General features: G+C 41.2%; 1 protein-coding gene across 8 annotated transcripts in view; it reads left to right on the top strand.

Annotated features, from left to right (window-relative positions):
- The first annotated feature begins 7076 nt into the window (after nucleotides 1-7076).
- The window catches only part of LOC132404888 (atos homolog protein B), a 119964-nt gene continuing 104871 nt past the window's right edge, over nucleotides 7077-22169 (top strand). For 2 of the 8 annotated variants that reach the window (XM_059989458.1, XM_059989463.1), the window contains exons 1-2: nucleotides 7096-7217; nucleotides 10400-10442. The gene's annotated coding sequence lies outside the window, so the exon portion shown is untranslated. The other 6 variants (XM_059989457.1, XM_059989461.1, XM_059989455.1 and 3 more) reach the window with 5 other exon arrangements.

Consider the following 22169-nt stretch of genomic DNA (forward strand, 5'->3'; position numbering starts at 1 on the left):
ACTTTTCAGGTACTAGAATTAGAAGGATAAAGATTAATGAATGCAAAATTGGGTCCTTTACTGACGAAGAGTAGAGAATTGATAATAGAGAAAAAGGAAATGGCAGGGTAATTAAATTAGGGCTGCTGTTAATGTCACAGTTAGCATTACATTTTACAGTGCCAGCAATCAGGGTTCTATTCCTGCCGCTGCCAGTAAGGAGTTTGTATGTCTCCCCATATCTGCATGGGTTTCTTCCTGGTACTCTATCCCAAAGATGTAAGTTGTGGGCATGCTATGCTGACAGTGGAAGCAGGGCATTTGCGGGTTGCCCGACCACATCCTCAACCCTTTTGTTATTGGTGACCCATTCACTGCACATTTCGATGCACTGTACTTGTGACAAATGAAGCTAATCATTATTTTAAAATTCTTAAATAATGAACATTTTTTTAAATGCAGATGCTCAAAATGTGATATAAAAATCAGAAAATGCTATGGATGCTCAGAAGGTCGGGCAGCATGAATGGAGAGAAATTTAATATTTGTCAATAATTAAATAAATGAAATAAGAGGTGTTGTTCTTCCACATTAAGAGTGGCCTCATCATGGCAAAAGAGGATGCCATGGACTGACATGTCAGAATGGGAAAGAGGATAGGAATTAAAATGGTTGGCCTCCAAGAAATACCCATTTTGGCAGATGGAATGGAGGTGGTCGACAAAGTAGTCCCCCAATTTACACCGGGTCTCACCACTGTAGAGCAGGAAAAATATACACTGGATAACCAAGGTCCCAGTGCCAGGAAGGAAATAAACAAAATTAAAATTGTTAAAGAATTACATCTAGAAAAGTTACCAAGCCTTAAAGCTGATAGATTACAAGACCATGATAAGAACATAAGAGATAGGAGCAGGAGTAGGCCATCTGGCCTATTGAGCCTGCCACACCATTCAATAAGATCATGGCTGATCTGTCTGTAAACTCAGCTCCATCTACCTGCCTTTTCCCCATAACCCTTAATTCCCTTACTATGTAAAAATCTATTGAACTGTATCTTAAATATATTTCGTGAAGAAGTCTCAACTGCTTCCCTGGGCAGAAAATTCCACAGATTAACCACTCTCTGGGAAAAACAGTTTCTCCTCATCTCCATCCTAAATCTTCTCCCCTGAATCTTGAGGCAATGTCCCCTAGTTCCAGTCTCACCTACCAATGGAAACAACTTTCCTACTACCTTATCTATCCCTTTCAAAATTTTGTATGTTTCTATAAGATATAACCATATAGCAATTACAGCACGGAAACAGGCCATCTCAGTCCTTCTAGACCATGCCAAACGCTGGCACCTAGTCCCACCTATCTGCACTCAGCCCATAACCCTGTCCCTATACCTATCCAATTTTTTTTAATGACAAAATCAAACCTGCCTCTACCACTTCTACTAGAAGCTCGTTCCACACAGCTACCACTCTCTGAGTGAAGAAGTTTCCCCTCGTGTTACCCCTAAACTTTTGCCCCTTTTGCCCCTCAATCCCCTCTCATTCTTCTGAATTCCAGAGAGTATAGTCCCAGGCAACTCAATCTCTCCTCATAGGTTAACCCCTTCACCTCTGGAATCAACCTGGTGAACCTCCTCTGCACTGCCTCCAAAGCCAGAATATCCTTCCTCCAGTATGGAGACCAGAACTGCACACAGTACACCAGGTGCAGCCTCACCAGTACCCTGTATAGTTGTAGCATGACCTCCCTGCTCTTGAATTCAATCCCTCTAGCAATGAAGGCCAACATTCCGTTTGCCTGCTTAATAACCTGTTGTACCTGCAAGCCAACTTTTTGCGATTCATGAACAAGCACTCCCAAGTCCCTCTGCACAACAGCATGCTGCAATCTTTCAGCATTTAAATAATAATTTGCTCTTCTATTATTCCTTCCAAAGTGGATGACCTCACATTTGCCAACGTTGTATTCCATCTGCCATACCTTGGCCCACTCACTTAACCTATCTATATCCCTCTGCAGACTCTCCACATCCTCTGTACAATTGGCTTTTCCACTCAGTTTAGTGTCATCAGCAAATTTTGCTAGGCTACACTCAGTCCCCTCTTCCAAATCATCAGTAAATGGTAAACAGCTGTGGGCCCAGCACCAACCCCTGCAGCACTCCACTCACCACTGGCTGCCAACTGGAGAAACACCCATTTATATCAACTCTCTACCTTCTATTGGTTAACCAATCCACTCCATGCCAATACACTTCCTCCGACTCCATGCATCCATATCTTATTTATAAGTCTCTTGTGCGGCACCTTGTCGAATGCCTTCTGGAAATCCAAGTATACAACATGCATCTGTTCCCCTCTATCCACTGCACTCATTATGTCCTCAAAGAACTCCAGTAAGTTTGTCAAACAAGACCTGCCCTTTCTGAATCCATGCTGTGTATGTCTAACAGAACCACTCCTTTCTAAATGTTTCACTATTTCTTCCTTAATGACAGCTTCAAGCATTTTCCTGACTACAAATAAAAATAAATAGGCATCCGTTAGTCTCGAGAGACCATGGATTTGTGCCTTGGAAGTTTCCAGGGTACAGGCCTGGGCAGGGTTGAAAGGGAGACTGGCCATGCTGCAAGACTCCCCTCTCCATGCCACCGATGTTGTCCAGGGGAAGGGGAAGGGCCAATACAGCTTGGCACCAGTGTCATCACAGAGCAATGTGTGGTTAAGTGCCTTGCTCAAGGACTCAATACATTGCCTTAGCTGAGGCTCGAACTAGCAACCTTCAGATCACTAGACCAACGCCTTAACCACTTGGCCACACGCCAAAACTCCCAACTACAGATGTTAAGCTAAATGGCCTATAGTTGCCTGTCTTTTGCCTACATCCTTTTTTAAAAAGTGGCATGACATTTGTGTCTTCCAATCTGCCAGGACCTGCCCAGAGTCTAGAGAATTTTGGGAAGTGATTACCAACTTGTTTACTATAACCTCAGCCAATTCCATCAGCACCCTGGGGTGCATCCCATCAGGACCAGGGGACTTATCTACTTTCAGGCCCTCTAGTTTGCTCATCACTATCTCTTTAGTGATAGCAATTTTATCGAGGTCCTCACCTTCCATTTCGTCCTTAACATCATTCTTTGGTATTTTAGACCTGTCCTCCACCGTGAAGACCGACACAAAATAGTCATTCAATGCCTCAGCCATTTCCTTATCCCCCCAATATCAGTTTCCCCTTCTCGCCTTCTAAAGGATCTATGTTGACTTTAGCTGCCCTCTTCTGCTTTATATATTTATAAAAACTTTTGTTATCTGTTTTTAGATTTTGTGCTAATTTACTTTCATACTCTATTTCCCCTTTCCTTATTTCCTGTTCAGTTGTTCTTTGTTGTTTTTTAAAGTTTTCCCAATCCTCCAGTCTCCCACTACTCTTTGTGACTATGTACACACGAGCTTTTAATTTGATACTATTTTTTATTTCCTTAGTTATCCGAGGCCGGCTCTCCCCACACTTACTGTGCTTACTTTTGACTGGAATATACTTCTGTTGAGCACTGTGAAAAATCTCTTCGAAAGTATTCCACTGTTCCACAACTGTTCTACCAAATACCCTGTGCTCCCAATCAACATTAGCCAACTTCTTCCTCATCCTGTTGTAGTCTCCCTTGTTCAAGCATAATACACTAGTTTTAGATCTAACTATTTCATCTTCCATCTGTATGCGAAATTCAGTCATACTCTGATCATTCTTTCCAAGAGGATCCCTGACTACAAGGTCATTAATCTTACCTGTCTGATTGCACAGGACTAGATCTAAGATAGCCTTTTCCCTTGTAGGTTCACTAACATGCTGCTCAAGAAAGCCATCACAGATGCATTCTGTGAAGTCTTCCTCAAGACTTCCTTGACCAACCTGATTCACCCAATCTATGTAGAAGTTAAAATCCCCCATGACAACTGCCGTTCCATTCTTACAAGCCTCAGTTATTTCTTGGTTAATTGCCTCTGCCACTGCAATATTTATATAAGGTGGCCTATAGACAACTCCTACAAGTGATTTTTCCCTTTACTATACTTATTCTCTACACAGATGGACTCAGCATTCTGCTCTGTAGATTTTATATCGTCTCTCACAATGGCCCTGATCTCATCCTTAATTAAGAGCACCACCCCGCCTGATGGTCAACATCCCAGAGCTTTGAAAGAAGTGGCTACAGAGATAGTAAATACTCTGCACTTTATTATCCAAATTTCTTCAGAATTTGGAATCATTTTAAAAAATTCAAGGATTGCATATGAGAAACCACTATTTAAGAAAGAAGGGAGAGAAAACAGGGAACTGTCAAACTATTTGCCTGACACTTGTAGCTGAGAAACTGCTGGAATCTACAATAACGATGTTTAATCAAAATATAATCTGATTCAGCTGAGTAAACATGGATTAATGAATTGAAAATCATGTCTGACCAATATATTGGAGATCTTTGAGACCATACTTTAGAAGAGCAGGTTGATTGGAAACCTATATGGATTTTCAGCAGGCACTTGATAAGGTCCCACTATTCACATTCAATTTCCAATTTGGTTGAGGGAACCAAATGTAAAATCTACAAGTTTGCTCAATGCACAAAATTAAATTAAAAAGTTAGTAATGATAAAGGTTACAAAGAAATTGTAAGTAGGCAGCAATATGGCAAAGATGTGAGGTTATTCACATTGGTAGAAAATGGAAATCCTGATTATTGTTTTAAATAGAAAGAGATTGGAAAATGTGGATGTTTAGGGAGACCAAAGTGTTCTCATGCACAAATCACAAAATAATAACATGCACATACAGCAGGCAAATGGTATGGTGATGTTTTGAGATTGGAATATAACAGTAAAGAAGTTTTACTACAAATATATAGGGATTTAATGAAACCATTCATTTCATGAATATTGTCTGTAGTTTTGGTCTTCTCATCCAAGAAAGGGTATGCCTAAAAGGGACTACAGCATAAATTCTGGTGATGGTGGACATGAGGAAAAGTTGAGTAGACTGGGCCTATATTATCTGGCATTTAGAGGAATGACAAAGGGCCAATCGAAACATAAAATTCTCACGGGGTTTGAGAAGTTAAATGGAGTGTTTCCCCAGCTGAGGAATCAGAGGTCCTGGTCTCAGGAAAACCATTGACCACTTAGGGTTGAGATCAGATGCAACTTCTTCAGAGGGCACTGAATCTATGAAGTTTTCGATTCCAGGAGGTTCAGTCATTAAACGTTACATCTTGTTCATGTTTCTTCTGTACCATTTTACACAGAACAGAAGAAATAGAAATAGCAATTGACCATTCAGTCCTTTGTACCTGCTGTGCTATTCAACATGATTATTAGCTGAACTTTAACCTCAACCCCAGTTTTTGCCCTAGCCCAATATCCCTTGACTTCGCTCATCCCTCACTTTGAATCCAGTCAAGACTGAATCTCCACATCCTTAGTCAGGGAAACCTGGTTAAGGCTTTTAAATATTGTCCATGTTTTAAATAAATATTGCTTTAAATAATGTCAAGACTCATTTTTCTAAACTGCAGAGAAGGCCAGCCTATTCAACTCAGATCCTTTTCCTACATATATGATGGAACTCTGCTGTATTCCCACTATAGCATATACATTATCCTCTTGGTTAGGAGATTATAAATGTACTTTAAAAGCAGACAGCATCTATGTAAAGAAAAAATATTTCAAATACTAAAACCTATAGCAGCACTGGGAAATAAAGAAAACCAATTGGTTTTCAGATAACAGAGTAGAAGGTAGGACTTGGGTAGAACAAGGGCAATATCTCAGATATTGTGAGACCAAATGACTTTAATTAATAGCCCATTTCACTTCTTTGTGTTATGTGTTCGTAATAATAAGCCTATGAATACACCCACAGGCACAGGCTGGACTATACTAACATCAACAGAAAATGGCCAATTCTAATAGAGAAAAAGTGAATTATCTCACATGATCTGTTTCCCAGATCTAACAAAGGGTCTAAGATCTGATACAGTAGTTAATTATCCTCAACGTATCCATAAGGAACTTATCAAAAGCCTTCTTAAAATTCAAAGCGGTACAACCCTGGTTCCCTTTTATTTGTTTGACTAAAATTATATTCATTTAACTCCAGTCAATCATCAAATGTCATTTTTATTTTGTGCATAATTTGTGCCTGTTCAATCATGTTGTTACTTACTAAGTGACTTGACATTGCATCCTTCATTATAGATGCCAGAGGATGTTATGTTCTTTATTAGCTCCCACAGTTTTTCAGATTTCCATTATCAGACTTTGCTTTCAAGGACCCACCATCTCCCATCATGAAAGTCAACAAGTAAAATATTTAAGTTAATTTGTGAAAGAACTGAAGGTTGGAATTGAGAAATTTGGAATTTAAAGCTAGCTGCAGTAAAGTGGCATACCAGCAGCCCTCATGGTTTTTGAAAACTAGCCAGTTGAGCAGATGAAAAGCCATGACCTTAACAGCAACACATTAAAAACTAGGGATATTAGTCCAAAACAGACCATTTGACTGTCACCGATACAAAGAGCTGAGGGAAAAGTTAATACTTTTAAAGACTGGGGTCATTGTTCATATTTTGTTTTTTTCTTATGTTCTTCATTGCAATTTTCCTGCCTTCCCAACAAACATGGGCATGTGAGAAAGTTACCCTACTTTGACAATCCAATCTGTCTGGTTGAGATGTGGCATCAGAAGTGACCTTCGACCAGAGCTGCACCCTTTCACCACACAGGAGAAGGCATCAAAGAATGGGAATCTATCTGGACTGGGGACCATTGGTAATTGGTCACCAACATGATCCTCACCCACTGCACTCAAATTCCCAGGGCAGGGGGCACCTCCTCCATAATAAAACTCCTCCACGACAGCACGTGCACGAGAGGGGGGGGGGGGCTACACGACCTGTGACGTTCACTGATTGACACCCGTCCCACCGATTGATCGCCTGTGCCACGATCCTATTTATTAGCATTGTAATGCAAATGAGTCGCCGTGTGTCCAATCATCCCGCGGCTCCGGAGGGGGCGGGTATTGGCGAGGCACAGTCTCCTGACAACAGGCCGGAAGGAATGTATGTGTACGGAAGCCAGTGTGGGTCAAGCGATGTATGGAGCTGGGTTTGTTTCACCGAGCTGGAAGGGAGGAGATCGTAGAAATTAGGATACAGCGGGTTGGACGGTCCCCAGGTTAGTTGTGTTGAGTGTCGAGGGGAAGGGAACGATAGACAGAAGCGGGCGTTCCTCTGCCTTGTTTTCCAGCCACTTGAGCCGGCTGTTAGTTTCAGGAAGGAGTTAAACTCCCGACTTGCTACAACAGATCAGCTGTGAGCTCTGCTCCTGCTCTGTGAAGGTATGAACCTCGGGGCTTTTTTGTCTGTCAGCTGGGCTGTATCTTGAGGTATTCAAGAGACTGACGGGTATTGCTTTTTGATTCTTGGGGAAGATTGTTGCCTTTGTGGTTATTTGTGCTGTCGTAAAACTTGCAGCTTTATAGTTGTATTATTAGCAATTAATCCTCTTTCCAAATTTAATTCTTAATTTTAAGGGGAAATTAGAGGGGAAGGAGTTTTTGAAATATACGTAGATGTTCATAACGTTTTGATATGCAAAGATCCGTAGAGAACGCTTATATCTCGGAACGTGAGGACAGTTCGTGTTAGTGTTGGTTTAATCTGTCAACTTGTTTGCAGTCAGTGCATTAACAAAAAGGAAAAGGAGTGACTGTCTGGAGGGCTCGTTTGATCAAAAGGCTCATTTGACAATTGCAAATACACCTATTCTTCCGGATGCATTTGACGGATTTTTTTTATTATTAGCAACGAGACTGTGTCCCCATGGTGACCAAAAGAAAGTCCTTCAACGGTCTATAAAAAGTATTGGCATCTACTGGTTAACCCATTGTGTTCCGGATTTCAATTCATTGGGCCTACTTTCCCAGGCATACTTGGATTTTCAGAATCAAGCCATCAGCCCTTAATCTATAAAATAAAAATTCATATGAACTATATTAGTTTTTCTTATACAAATTTAGTTTTCCTATGTCTCCAGCAATGATGAGCATCCCTGAAGTTAATATCAGTATCCATATTTTGGTGTAATAAATACTGATTTTCTTTTAGTAAGTTTTCTAACTTTTAAGATGTTTGTTAAGATTTTGTTTTTCAAGACCATAACAGATAGCAGCACAATTAGGCCATTCAGCCCATCAAGTCTGCTCCACTATTCAATCATGGCTGATTTATTTTTCCCTCTCCACCCCCGTTCTCCTGCTTTCTCCCCATACCACTGACATCCTTACTAATCAAGAACCTATCAACCTCCAGACCATGGTGCACCCATAAAAACCTTTATGACACACAACACATAAAACAAAATATTACCACAAATAAGTGAATAAATATAATTCAAAGTGCATGTAGTGCGCAGCTTGCTGTCCTAGTGATGAGACCTCAGTGGTGGCAGGGTATTCATTCGTCTCATAGCCTGAGGGAAGAAGCTGTAACACAGTCTGGCAATCCTCGTCCTCATGCTCCTGTACCTCTTTCCTGATTTATAGAGGGTTAAAGAGATTGTTGGATGGGTGGTAGGGATCCCCAACAATGCTTCAGGTCCTTTGTCTACAACACACCCAGTAAATGCCACAAATGGGGTGAGGGAGACCCTGGTGATTGTCCAGGTGGTTTTTACTACCCTCTATAGGGTCTTGCAGTCTGATGCCTTGCAGCTCAAAATACACCCAATGACTTGGCCTTCACAGCCATCTGTGGCAATAAATTCTACAGATTCACCACCCTTTGGCTAAATAAATTCCTTTTCATCTCTGACTTGCTTCTGTTCTGAGGCTGTGTCCTCTAGTCCTTGACTCTCCCACTTTCATGTCCACTCTATCTAGGCCTTTCAATATTTGATGGATTTCAATGAGATCCCCTCCCATTCTTCTAAACTCCAGTGAGCAGGCCCAGAGATCTTAAATGCTCCTCATATTCTTTAATTCCTGGGATTATTTTTGTAATCCTCCTCATGACTGTTTAAACGCCAGTGCATCCTTTCTTAGATATGGGGCCTAAAACTGCTCACAATACCCTAAGTTGGTCTGACCAATTCCTTATAATGCATCTGCATTATATCCTTGCTTTTATATTCTAATCTTCCAGAGATGAATGCTGATATCATATTTGCCTTCCTTCATATTTATTTAAGTTTCTTTAAAACTACAGTACCAATGGTTTTTCAATGTGCAGCATCTAATTCTTGAATAGGTTTTGAAAAAAACAAACAGATTTAAAATATCTTTCCATTCAACCAGAAGTGAAGGCAACTGGAAGGAAGGAAGAAAACTTGGAGCAAACTCTTGGTTCACAGATGGCACTTTCCTTTGGGTTGGGTGGCACATGATCCTTTTAAGTGAACACTGCGTCACAATGAGGACAGCAACTGCTTAGTAGCTCCAGCAACCTGGTTTCAATCCTAGCTTCCAGTGCTCTCTGTAGAGCTTGCACGTTCTCCTTGTAACTGCATTAGTTCCACCTAGATACTCTGATTTCTGCCATGTTCCAGAGCTGTGCAAGGTAGTAAGATAATTGACCATTGTATATTTCCCCCTAGCTTGTAGATGAAGGCTGCAATCTGGAGGAGGTGAGAGTGGGGGTGGAACTAATGGGAATGTGGGGAGAATAGGGTACAGAGTAAGTCAGCAGAGTCAGCGTTGCTGTGTGAGTCAGGATCGATAAAATAGGCCTGAATGGCTCTGTCCTATGATGGAGGCATATGGATATTCATATCTGAATTTTGGGTTTACATGGTAAACTAAGTTGTGGTAAGCAACAGAAATTTTTTCTGCATTCAAATCAAGATACCCAGCTGATAGACTGGTTAGTTATTTGCATTATGGATCTTTGCAGCTTGTCAGAAAGTTAAATCCACCTCTTCACTCTAGAAAATGGCAAAGAAACAACAAAGCTGTAGAAAATATATAATGCATTGTTGAATGTTTATGCCAGGTATTAAAAAAATACTAAATAAACTCTTTGAATTAATGATGCACTTCAATCTCATTAATATAGGAGCTTTAAGAAAAACATTGGTGTCACTGGTCTTCGATCGTATACCCCTTTGTACGTGAAATAACTTAAAATGAAGGCTATTTTAGTTAAAGTAGACAATGAATTACAGTTCGTGAAAGTAAAATTGAATGACAGCAGAAATAAAGCTTTTATTCTTTCCGATATTTTGGAAAGCTCATTTGTTTCGTTGACTTGCTAATCCCTTTGGACAACATTTAAAATTGTTTCCTTTCTTCCATTTTGCCTGTCGTTGCCTTTCCACAATCTCCTCCAAACTTGTTCTGTTTGGCTTCCGTGGTGCTGCAGGTTGGGCAAGAGTGCAACTGCCCTTCTTCACCCTTCACAAGGAGTGAGTATCTTTCAGTTTAATATATTGAGAGCTACAGTGGCGTAGCGGTTAGCACAATGCTATTACAGCTCGGGGCGTCAGAGTTCAGTGTGCAATGCCGGCGTCGCCTGTAAGGAAGTGTGGTAGGTTAATTGCTTATTGTAAATCATCCCATAGTTAGGTTAGGGCTAAGCTATGAGTTGTTGGGCAGTGCAGCTTGAAGGCTAGAAAGGCTTGTTCTGCAAAACATCTCTAAATAAATAAATACAAACACAATGCAACGTGTACTCAGTGGCCACTTTATTAGGTACAGGAGTGGAACCCGGCATGGTCTTCTGCTGTTGTAGCCCATCCACTTCAAGATTCAACATGTTGTGCATTCAGAAATGCTCTTCTGCACATCACTGTTTTAACACATGGGTTATTTGAGTTAGTGTCGTCTCCCTGTCAGCTTGAATCAATCTGGCCATTCTCCTTTGACCCCTCTCACTGTCAAGGTGTATTCATGCACCGAACTTCTGCTCACTGGATTTTTTAATCTTGTTTTTTTTTTTTTGCACCATTCTTTATAAACTCCAGAGACTATTGTGCATGGAGAATTCCAGAGTAGCAGTTCTGAGATACTCAAACCACCCCATGTGGCACCAGCAGATAATTCCACAAGCAGTCACTTAAACATATTGGTCCCCCATTCTACCATTTTACTAGTTGGTCTGAACAACAAATGAACTTCTTGACCATGTCCGTATGCTTTTATAAATTGAATTTCTGCTGCATGACTGGCTGATTAGATATTTCATAAACAAACTGGTGTATTTAATAAAGTGGCCACAGCACGTATAATATGAAAAGAAGAATTGCAGAATATGTAAGGGCTCTTCCATACCAATAGTGAGGGCGATGTATTTTTGCTCAAAATTAATGATAATTTTCAGATTTTTGCTGGGAATGTCTTCTATGAAGGTGATGCATGTCTGAAATTAGGACGCTACCAGCTATCAGCACCTTCAGCTTTGTTTGGGGAAAATCTCCCAACAGAAATTTCCGGAGAATATCAAAGAACACTGGGGTCAGCTTAACTCTGCTATCTCTCTATACTTGTAAAAACATCCTTGGGCTCAAGTCCAGAAAGCATCAGGATTGGTTTGATGATAATGACATGAAGATGGAACAACTTATCTGTAAGAAAAGGAAAGCCTTTTGTGCCTGGCAGAACAACATTGGCAGCAAGGCCAAAAGAGAGGCTTACTCCAGAGCCAAGTCCAGTGCAGAGTGAGAGAGCTAAAGAATTCTCAGTGGACTGAAAAAGCCCTGGAAATCCAGAGACTGGCAGACACTGGTTCAGATCATTTGTGAGACTGAGGGAGTGATAGACAGGACATATTGAGGTAGTTACACCCAAGGTGCAGGACACAGGAGAGTGAGTGACAGTCAGGAAGGGGAAAAAGGTTAAAGAGCCGGTGCAAAATACCCCTGTGGCCATCCCCTTCAGCAACAGGTATACCACCTTGGATACTGTCGGGAGTGTTGACCTAGCAGAGGACAGTCACAGCAATTGGCATGAGTCTGGCTCTGTGACTCACAAGGGAAAGGGGGAGAATAGGTGCACTGTGGTGTTAGGGGAACAGAAAAGAAATTCTGTGGACAAGAATGAGATACCTGGATGGTATGTTTCCTCCCGGATGCCGGTATCCAGGTCATCTTGGATTGATTTCTCAGCATCCTTAAGTTGTAGGGTCAGAGGGTCATGGGAGCCAGTGGTCATGGTCCATGTAGGTACTCAATGACATAGGTTGGAAGAATGACGATGTTCTGCAAAGTGAGTTCAGGGATGAAAGAAAAATGGAGGGGTTATGGGGTCGTGTGGGTTTAGTACTTTTTTTTAAGGATTATATGGGTCAGGTCAACATGGAGGGCTGAAGGGCCTGTACTGTGCTGTAGTGTTCTGTGGTTCTATGTTCTTTGATGTTGGGTGTTAAGTTAATAGACAGGACCTCTAGGGTTGTGATCTTAGGATTGCTACCTGTGCCACGTGCTAGTGAGGTCAGAAAAACGAAAATTATACAGTTTAATACATGTCTAAGGAGTTGGTGTAGGAGGGAGGGCATAAGATTCTTGAATCACTGGACTCTCATCCAGAGAAGGTGGGTCCTGTTCAGAAGAGACAGTTTGCACCTGAACTGGAGTTGAACCAATATCCTGGTAAGAAGGTTTGCTAGTGCTGCATGGGGGTTAAAACTAGATTTGCAGGAGAATGGGAACCAGTGTGCCAGAACAGATAGTGGAGTGGCTGTGGAGGTAGATATTGTGAAGTCCTCTGAATAAGTCAGGAATCAAAAGGTTGAGCATAATGGGATTAATGTACTGAGCTGCATATATTTCAAAGGATGAAAAACTGTAGGATAGGCAAATAAGCTCAGGACATGAATCAACACATAGAATTATGATATTGTAGCCATAATGAAACTTGTTTGCAGGAGGGGCAGGGCTGGAAGCTTAATATTCTGGCATTCCATTGTTTTAGACATGACAGAGTGGGAGAGATTAAAGGGGGGGGGGTGTGGCGTTACTAGTCAGGGAAAATGTCACGTCAGTTCTCAGTCAGAACAGACTGGAGAATGAGACTTAAAGGGTGGAACCAAAGAATAAGAAAGGTATGACCATGTTAATATGGCTATATTCCAGACCACCCGACAGTCTGCTTGATATGGAGGAACAAATTTGTAGAGAGATCGCAGACTGTTGCAAGAACCATAAGGTTGTTACAGTTTGACTTTCCACATATTGATTGGGATTGCCAGACTGTAAAAAGACTAGATGGGATAGAGTTTGTCAAATGTGTTCAGGAAAGTTTCTTTAATCAGTGCAGAGATGTCCCAACGAAAGAGTGTGTGATACTTGATCTGCTATTATGAAATGAGACAGGGCAGGTGACAGAGGTTTGGGCCAGGGAACACTTTGCATCTGGTGATCATAATGCCATTAGTTTCCAACTAAATATGGGAAAAGATAACAAAGAAATCAGGAGAGCTAGAAGGCATGAGATTGCCCAAGCAGATAAGGTGAAGGAGAATCCTAAGGGATTCTACAGATAGTATAAGAGGAAAAGGATTACAAGGGACAAAATTAGTCCAATGGGAGATCAGAATGGTAGTCTGTGCATGGAACCAAAAGAGATGGGGGAGATCTTGAATAAATATTTTGCATCTTCATTTGTTTGGGAAATGGACTCGGTCTATAGAAGTGAGGGAAATCAGCAGTGAGGTCATGGACCCTTCACAGATTACAGAGGAGGAAGTGTTTGCTGTGTTGAGGCAAATTAGAGTGGATAAATCTCCTGGGCCTGACAAGATGTTTCCTTAAACCCATTGGAGGCAAGTGCAGAAATTGTGGGGACCCTAGCAGATATATTTAAATCATTCTTGACAACAGATGAGGTACTGGAAGATTGGAGGATAGCTAATGTTGTTTGCTGTTAAGAAATTTAACCAGGAAATTTTAGGCCAGTGAGCCTGACATCTGTAGTGGGAAAGTTATTGGAAGGTATTCTAATGGATCGGATCTTTGAGTATTTGGATAGACATATATTGATTAGGGATAGTCAGCATGGCTTTGTGCCTGGTAAGTTGTGTATGACCAATCTTATAGAGATTTCTCAAGGAAGTTACCAGGTAAGTTGGTGAAGGATGCTGTATACATGGACTTCAGCAAAGCGTTTGACAAGGTCCCACATGAGAGGTTGGTCAAAAGAGTTCAGTTGCTTGGCATTGAAGATGAGGTAGTAAATTGAATTAGACGTTGAGTTTGTGGAAGAAGCCAGAGTGTGGTATTGGATCGTTGTCTCTCTGACTGGAGGCCTGTGACTAGTGGAGTGCTGCAGGGATTGATGCTGGGTCTGTTGTTGGTTGTTATTGATATCATCCAGGTCAATGATAATGTGGTTAACTGGATCAGCAAATCTGCAGGTGACACCAAGACTGGGGGTATAGTGAACAGTGAGGAAACCAGCAGAGCTTGCAGCGGGATTTGGACCTGCTGGAAAAAAGCACTGGAAAATGCAGATGGAATTTAATGCGTACAAACAAGAGGTTTGCACTTTGGTAGGATCAACTGGGGTAGGTCTTATAAAGTCAACACTAGTGCACTGAGGAATGTGGTGGAACAAAAGTGTCTGGGAAAACAGGTTCATAATTCATTGAATGAGGTGGCATAAGGAAAGCTTTGGGCATATTTGCTTTCATAAATCAAAAGTATTGAGGTCAGGAGATGGGATGATACGTTGAAGTTGTATAAGACGTTGGTGAGGCCTAATTTGGAGGATTGTGTGCAGTATTGATCACCTGCCTACAGGAAAGATGTAAATAAGTTTGAAAGACTACAGAGGAAAATTTACAAGGAGGTTGCCAAGACTGTAGGACCTGAGTTATAGGGAAAGATTAAATAGGTTAGGACTTTATTCTGTGGAATGTAAAAGATTGAGAGGAGATTTGATAGGGGTATAGACAGGGTAAATGCAAGCAGATTTTTTTTCCACTGAGGTTGAGTGGTGCTATAATTAGAAGTCATGGGTTAAGGGTGAAAGGTGAAAAGGTTAAGTGGAACATGAGAAATTTCTTCACTCAGAGGGTCGTGAGAGTCTAGAATGAGCTGCCAACATAAGTGGTGCATGCAAGCTCGATTTCAACATTTAGGAGAAGTTTGGATAGGTGCATGGATGGCAAGGGTATGGAGGACTATGGTCCATGCAGGTCAATGGGATTTGGCAGTTTAATTGATTTGGCATGGACTACCTGGGCCAAATGGCCTGTTTCTGTGCTGTACCCTATGACAAGAGGGTTCTTTAGTGCCACCAATGCTATCTATGGTACAAGTTACTTCAGCACTCAAAAGATGGAAAGAACTTGCTAAAGGTTTGGAAGGATATCAATGATCAACTTAGAGAGCACTTTAAAAAATTCTTAACCGCAACAGCACTTCTGAACCAAAGGTTACTAACCAAATCCTCCAGAGACCTGTGAGTGAAGACATGGGGGAAATCCCCCAGTATGGATGCTATCCATGATGTCATTAGGAGCCTGAAAATCAAATCCTGATGGGATTCCAGCAGAGAAGGTGGATCAGTACTTTTGCACCATATAAAATGCTTTGCTCCTGAAGGTCTGGGAAAAGGAACGACTGTTCTTGGAGCTCGGGGCTGCTCTAATAGTGACTATATTCAGGAAGGGAGATGAGGCAGATTGTGGTAATTACAGAGGGTCTCCCTCCTATCAAAAACAGGCAAAGTGCTTGCATATGCTCTTGTCAACCAGCTCCTTTTGATATCTGAAGAAGTACTTGCTGAATCTGTGGCTTCTGCCCGTTTAGAGGTACTGCAGACATGATCTTCACACCACGCCCATTACAGGAAAAATGCCATGAACAAAGGGGACCCTTGTATTTGACAGACATTTGATACTGTAGAATGCCAAGTTCTCTGGCATACACTATCAAGATGTGGCTGTCCTGACAAGTACAGAAAAATACTGAGTCTTCTCATGATGGCATGTCAACTGCTTTGCTCAGCAGTAGGGGTGCTGGATCAGAACCCTTCACTGCAAAGTCAGGAGTCAAACAGGGCTGCGGCATTGCACCCACCCTATTTGCCATCCTTATTGCTACCATTCTTCACCTCATTGGCCACAGGGAACCCCAATCATGGAGACAATAGACACCAGGCTTTTCAACCTCAAGGCACGAACAAGGTCAGCACCACCACTGAGAAATGCAACTGTAGGAGAGTGACCTGCCCTGTGCCACAGGGAACAAGCGGCATCAGCGAAAGGAAAAAATCAACAACTAATCACGGTTACCACTTACTCATGTCCACACTACACCAGAATATGTGGATCCTAGATCAGCCTCTGGAGCCATCTGAGGGCCCACCTATTGACAATCCCTAAGGAGAACCTCTTACCTGACTTGAGTGATCATATTATTATGCATTTATTCCTGCTTGTCACTCCATTGAACTCTTTCATGTGACAAAGTGGTCAAATAAAAATGTTTCACAGAGGCCAGGCAAGTGATGAGTGACGGAAAACCAGAAGAAAGGCAGAAAACGTGTTGTGAAGGCAGCAAAGTTGAGTAAGCAATGCAGTGTATTTGGTAACTCATGCACAATATGAGAAATAGACAAATAAAATAGGAAAACTCATGTCTGCATGCTCTTTGAGAAATTTTTTCTATATTAAATCATTATGTGGGTAGAAGGTGTCGTATTTATGTTAATGATTTAATAATCCAGAAAATATTACTTAAAACTTAATATCTTTTAAAGAGTGGAAATTAATAACCAGTACTATTAAGTAGTCACAAAGCTGTCATATTGTTTTGAAAACCCAATTCTTTCACTGCTTATCCATCTGCTTCACATGTGACTCCAGTCATGTCTCAGTTGCTCTTTGAAGCAATCCTGCAGAACATTTTGTTGAATAAAATAAAGAATAAGAGTCAAAATGCAGTAATGACATAGACATCAAATGAGAATGAGACAAAGGCACATTGCCTAGTCTACATTGCAAAGGTCTTGCACTCTCATCTGGAGATTGTTGCAATATATTGGGAAAAGATAAGTTAGTCTACGATCCAGTAGTCATGCATACAAACTCGTGCATAAACCAAATTCCCCTTCCATCTCTTTATGTCTTGCATCAGAAGTAGAAATGATTAAATAAAGAACAGGGCAGAGTGCAAAATGTCATGACATTTGGTCTCAGTGCGCGTGCGCACACACGCACACACACACACACACACACTTACGATATATAATTGTTCTCATTGGACATCAGTTGGAGAAATTATTGAGAGCAGTAAGCAGTAAAGATTTAATGTCTATGGGATCCAATAACATTCAGGATGGAGGTGGAGAAGAAAGGGAATAATCACTGCCACCTTTTCCAGGGCAATTACAAATGGACAACTAAATGCTGGCTCAGCCTGTGAAGCCCACTCACTTGAATGAATATATTTAAAAATGACATCAACGCATTATCATTCAACCCAGAAAACAAGAGCATTAGAAAATGGCCTGAAAGTTGTCAGAGATGAAGTGCTTCGTGCAACCTTAGTGAATTGTTTGAAAACCCGGATCAATTTGATCTGGAAACATTCTGGATTTGGGAGTCCCCTGATCCCATAAAATCCTAACCCTAACCCTTTTGACACAACTTATCCATGCCAATCATGATGCCTATCTACACTAATCCCATTTGCCTGTATTTGGCATATATCCCTTTATGCCTGTCCATACATTTTCAATCTGTTTTACTTCAAATGATGTGTTGCTGACAATATATCCGAACAGAAACAATTCATGCTAGGAATTTACCTAAGAAAAAGGTAATTACCGTAGCACAGCAACAATTAGAATGTTTTCAATTGGTTTTCTTGCAAAACAGATATTAAAGCACTGGCCCAAAACCAAATGTGAAAGCTACAACAATCAGGAAGCCATATGAATCATGGCCCATAGTTTTCAATGGCGGGCATTTCAATTTCAGCATTCCCAATATTGTTTCTGGCATGAGCAGGTTTAATCTCGTGGTAATAATCCTGCTAGAAGCTACCTTGTTTAGTGAATTGCTTCCAGTACTCTAAAGTTTGGTCATGATTTCACCACACTTTCAAAAGGAAAATTGGTCACAGAAATTGTATTATAAACAGTTGGGCCAAGACCCTTCATTGAAAAGGAAAGGTGAAGATGCCAATATAAGAAAATGGTTGGGGGAGGGGAAGGAGGACAACCAGAAGGTGATAGGTGAAAGTAGGTGGGGGAGTATGATGAAGTAAGAAGCTAGGAGGTGGTAGGTGGGAAAGGTAAAGAGGGCTATAGGAGAAGGACTTAGATATGAGAGGAGAGTGGACCATAGGAGAAACGGAAGTGGGGGGCAGCAGGGGGAGTGACAGGCAGGTGAGAAGAGGTAAAGGCTATGGTGGGGAATTGAAGAGGGAAAAGGAGGGGAAAATGACCAGATGTTGGATAAATTAATGTTCATGGGATCAGTGTGGAGGCTACCTGGATGGAATTTGAGATGTTCCTCCTCTGAGCTGAGAGTGGCCACATCGTGGCAAAAGAGGTGACTGTGGACCAATATGTCAGAATTGGAATGTGACAGGAATTAAAATGGTTGGCCATGGGAAATCCTGCTTTTTGTGGGTGGAGCGCATGTGATCGACAAAGCAGTTTCCCAATCTACGTCAAGTCTCACTGATGTAGAGGAGGTCACATCAAGAGTAGTGATATAGTAGACAACCCCAACAGATTTGCAGGTGAAGTGTTGCCTTATCTGGAAGGACAGTTTTGGGGCACTAAGTTGAAGTGAGGGAGGAGATGAATGGGCAGGTGTAGCATTTCTGCTGAATGGGTCTCTTTTCCCCCACCATTGATGTTGCCCTCAACCGCATCTCCTTCATTTCCTGGACACCTGCACTCATCCCACCTTCCCACTGCCTTAACAGGGATAGAGTTCCTCTTGACCTCACCTACCACCCATAAGCCTCTGCATGCAACACATCATTCTCCATAACCTCTGCTTCTTCAATTTCCCACTCTGGCCTCCTGCCTCTTGTCCTCACCTCCCCCGCTGTCTCTCCTGCTTTCCTTTTTCCCATGGTCCACTCTCTTGTCCTATCAGATTCCTTCTCCAGCCTTTTTATCTTTTCCACCTATCACCTCTCTGCTTCTTTATTCATCCCCCCCACTTTCCCCACCCACCTGGCTTCTCCTATCATCATTAAGCTTCTCCTTCTCCTCCCCCCCATTCTTATTCTGACATCTTCCGTCTTTCCTTCCAGTCCTGATGAAGGTCCTTGGCGCAAAACGTTGCCTGTTTATTCAATTCCAGAGATGCTGCTTGACCTGCTGAGTTTCTCCAGCATTTTGTGTGGGTTGCAGAGGAAATTACTTGTGGATGGAAATAAATAGGCTTAAAGATTACCGTTTTTTATATGCTGATCACCAGACTAGCATTACAACAGCATTAAATGACAAATTACTTCCTTTATGCAATTTTCTCATTGCTTTCTGTATACTTTATTGTGAATTTTCACTATCTTTTTAGTTCCAATTAGTAAGAGAATATTAGGCTGTTTGCAAGGCTAAGAATAACAATCACGCATACTGTCCACTTTACATGATCTTGCTGTCAAATAACTCTGTATTTTGTGAAAATCTTTATGCTCACACTTTTTCACATGCCATGCTTGTCCATCATTAATTTCCACTTGTCATTTATCTTCTGAATCCTTCCAGCCAATAACTGGCCACTTGTCATTCTGCTGAAAATGGCTTTGTCAGGCACTAATCATTTACTATCAAGGAAGCCACTTATGCAGGAATATCTACAAGGTGCAAATTTCTAAAGTATGTGCAACAGCTGCTCAAGAAAGAATGTTAATTGTTTATTAGATGAGGACCACATATTTTCCATGGTTAAAATTTGACTATTCACTATTAATGGACATCTGATTGAAGGTGATTAGGGAATTCTGCATACTACAGTGCTGAGCACAGTACATATTGGAGGAGGTCTCCTACTTGCTGCTGGACTTAGCCCCAAGTCCAATGGAAAATCTGGAAGATGCTGAGCTGAAAAATCCAATGCACCTCCTTAAAAATAGCAAACTTTGCTAAATGATTCTATTTTTCTTTGTTTCCCTGTTATTGTTTCTAATTCGCAGTAGTGTATGCCGTTTTTAATGATTTATTATTTTTAATTCTATTATTTTGATTCATTTTAACTATGTCTCTGTAAAAGGGGGTGAAAGATAACCTTGCCAACAGCAAGTTCTACAGCGGTATAGGATGGCAGGGCTTTCAGTTCATCTGTCACCTGTGTGCATGTCTGCTTCCTGAGAAGTCTGTAGAGTGGTCCGTACTGAAATTGCTGTAGCAGTTGAGTATGTCCAGAAGAATAGCTTGGGGGTTTGAAGGATGCTTGGTGGGTCTGATCCATTGTTTTTGGTCTTCTTGCTGATTCCATTTCTTTCTTTGTCAACTGCAATAATAACATTAAATATATGGTACTGAGATGATGTTCTGATCGTCACCAAACATCATTGATGTCAACATTGCTAGGCTTCATATGTACCTCATGTTCATTTGCTGAAATCCTCCTCTGTGTGTTTGTTAACTCCTGTGCTCTGTCATTCCCCTCTGTTTCAAAACCCCTGTCAAACCTCTCATTCAAAACTCTGCTATGTGCTTTGTGCACCAACCTGTTCTATTCACATTGACCCTGGTGAGCTCCATAGGCACGCAGACAAAAAAAAAGTCTCCTTATATTTGAATCCATATTTGGCATTGGCTCTAATTCTAACTTTCTCCAGCTGTACATCCCCCAAGATATCTTGAATGTTCCCAGTTTTAATCGCTTAGTTGACAACTGTGTTTTGAGCATGCCAAGTCCCAAAACTCTGGCATTCCCCCACTAAATCTCTTTGCTTCTTTACCTCATTCATTTAAAATGTTTCTTTAAATATATATGCTACGTCTTTGAATAAACTTTTGATCATCTGCCAGTATATCAGTTATGTGGTGAGAGAGAAATAGGAGTGTTGCTTGCATAATTCATCTTGCAGATAATCCAAAATATGTTTACCCGGCTGTGCTTCAAGCTGAGGTCACACACTTGTGTCTTTCTCATGGTCAATCCACCAATGATCCAGTGAGGCACGACTGCTGAAGGTTAATCACATCATAATTACCGACCTGCAACCTTTATCTCAGTACTCCGCGTGGCCACGAGATTCTGTAATTTGCTCCTTCCTCCTTCCCCCAAACACCCCCACCCCCAAGCTGAGAAAGCCAGGGCTTTTGTTTTCCTCTCTCCCTGCCTGCTAACCGCGTCAGCTGTTTGATACAATTTTATTACGTTGCGAAGTTATAAAACTTTACACATGGTCAAACACTATTTCAATTGTACGAAGGAATTTTAGGTGGAAAGTGGCTTTGTCTGTTCACATGTTGTGAGAGAAACCTTGCTCTTGGTTTCCTCATGGTATGCTGAAATATTAGTTGGTGACTCTCCATGAGATGTGACAACAAATCCACCCCTAATAACAGACTTTTAGCCCAAATTGGGTTTTGTAGTTGTTGAACAATTTTTGAATAAAATGTCATTTTGTTTTACACCTTTTTAGCTGTCTGGTGTGGATCCTTTTTCCCTGCCTTCTGTCATCCTCTCTTTTATCAGCTACTGCTCTCATTTATTGTCTATCAGTCTTCAAAAATATTTTTCCAACAATCTGCATCTCCTTGCAATGTTCCTAAACCCTGGTATTACCACTTCAATGATGATATGCCTGCACCCTTCCAGTGTTCTTAAGGATCACAATGTCCCCTCTCTTCTTTGTTAATTATACTATTCCATTTTTCCCTCTTCCCTCTTACCCCTTCCAGAATAATGGAAAATTGGTATAACAGTCTACAAACCCTTTCAGACTAGGGACTTGCAAATGAGACCACCTTCCCTTTCTCCTTTTTCTCAGTATCCTTCAAAACACCACAGGTCTACAACTTAGTAGACCAGCATTTTGTTTATTTAATGTCATTTTAAAAATACCCCTTGTAATATGTACAGCCAACAAAATTTTACTATAAGCTCGGGATTTCTAAGTCTCTTGGTAAGCCATGGCTGATAACAAGAGATCAAACCTTTTGTTTTATCTTTTGATATTTCCATCAGGTCAATAGTATTTTTTCTGCTTTTC

This window comes from Hypanus sabinus, chromosome 14 (genome assembly GCF_030144855.1).
Source record: "Hypanus sabinus isolate sHypSab1 chromosome 14, sHypSab1.hap1, whole genome shotgun sequence".
Lineage (NCBI taxonomy): Eukaryota > Metazoa > Chordata > Chondrichthyes > Myliobatiformes > Dasyatidae > Hypanus > Hypanus sabinus.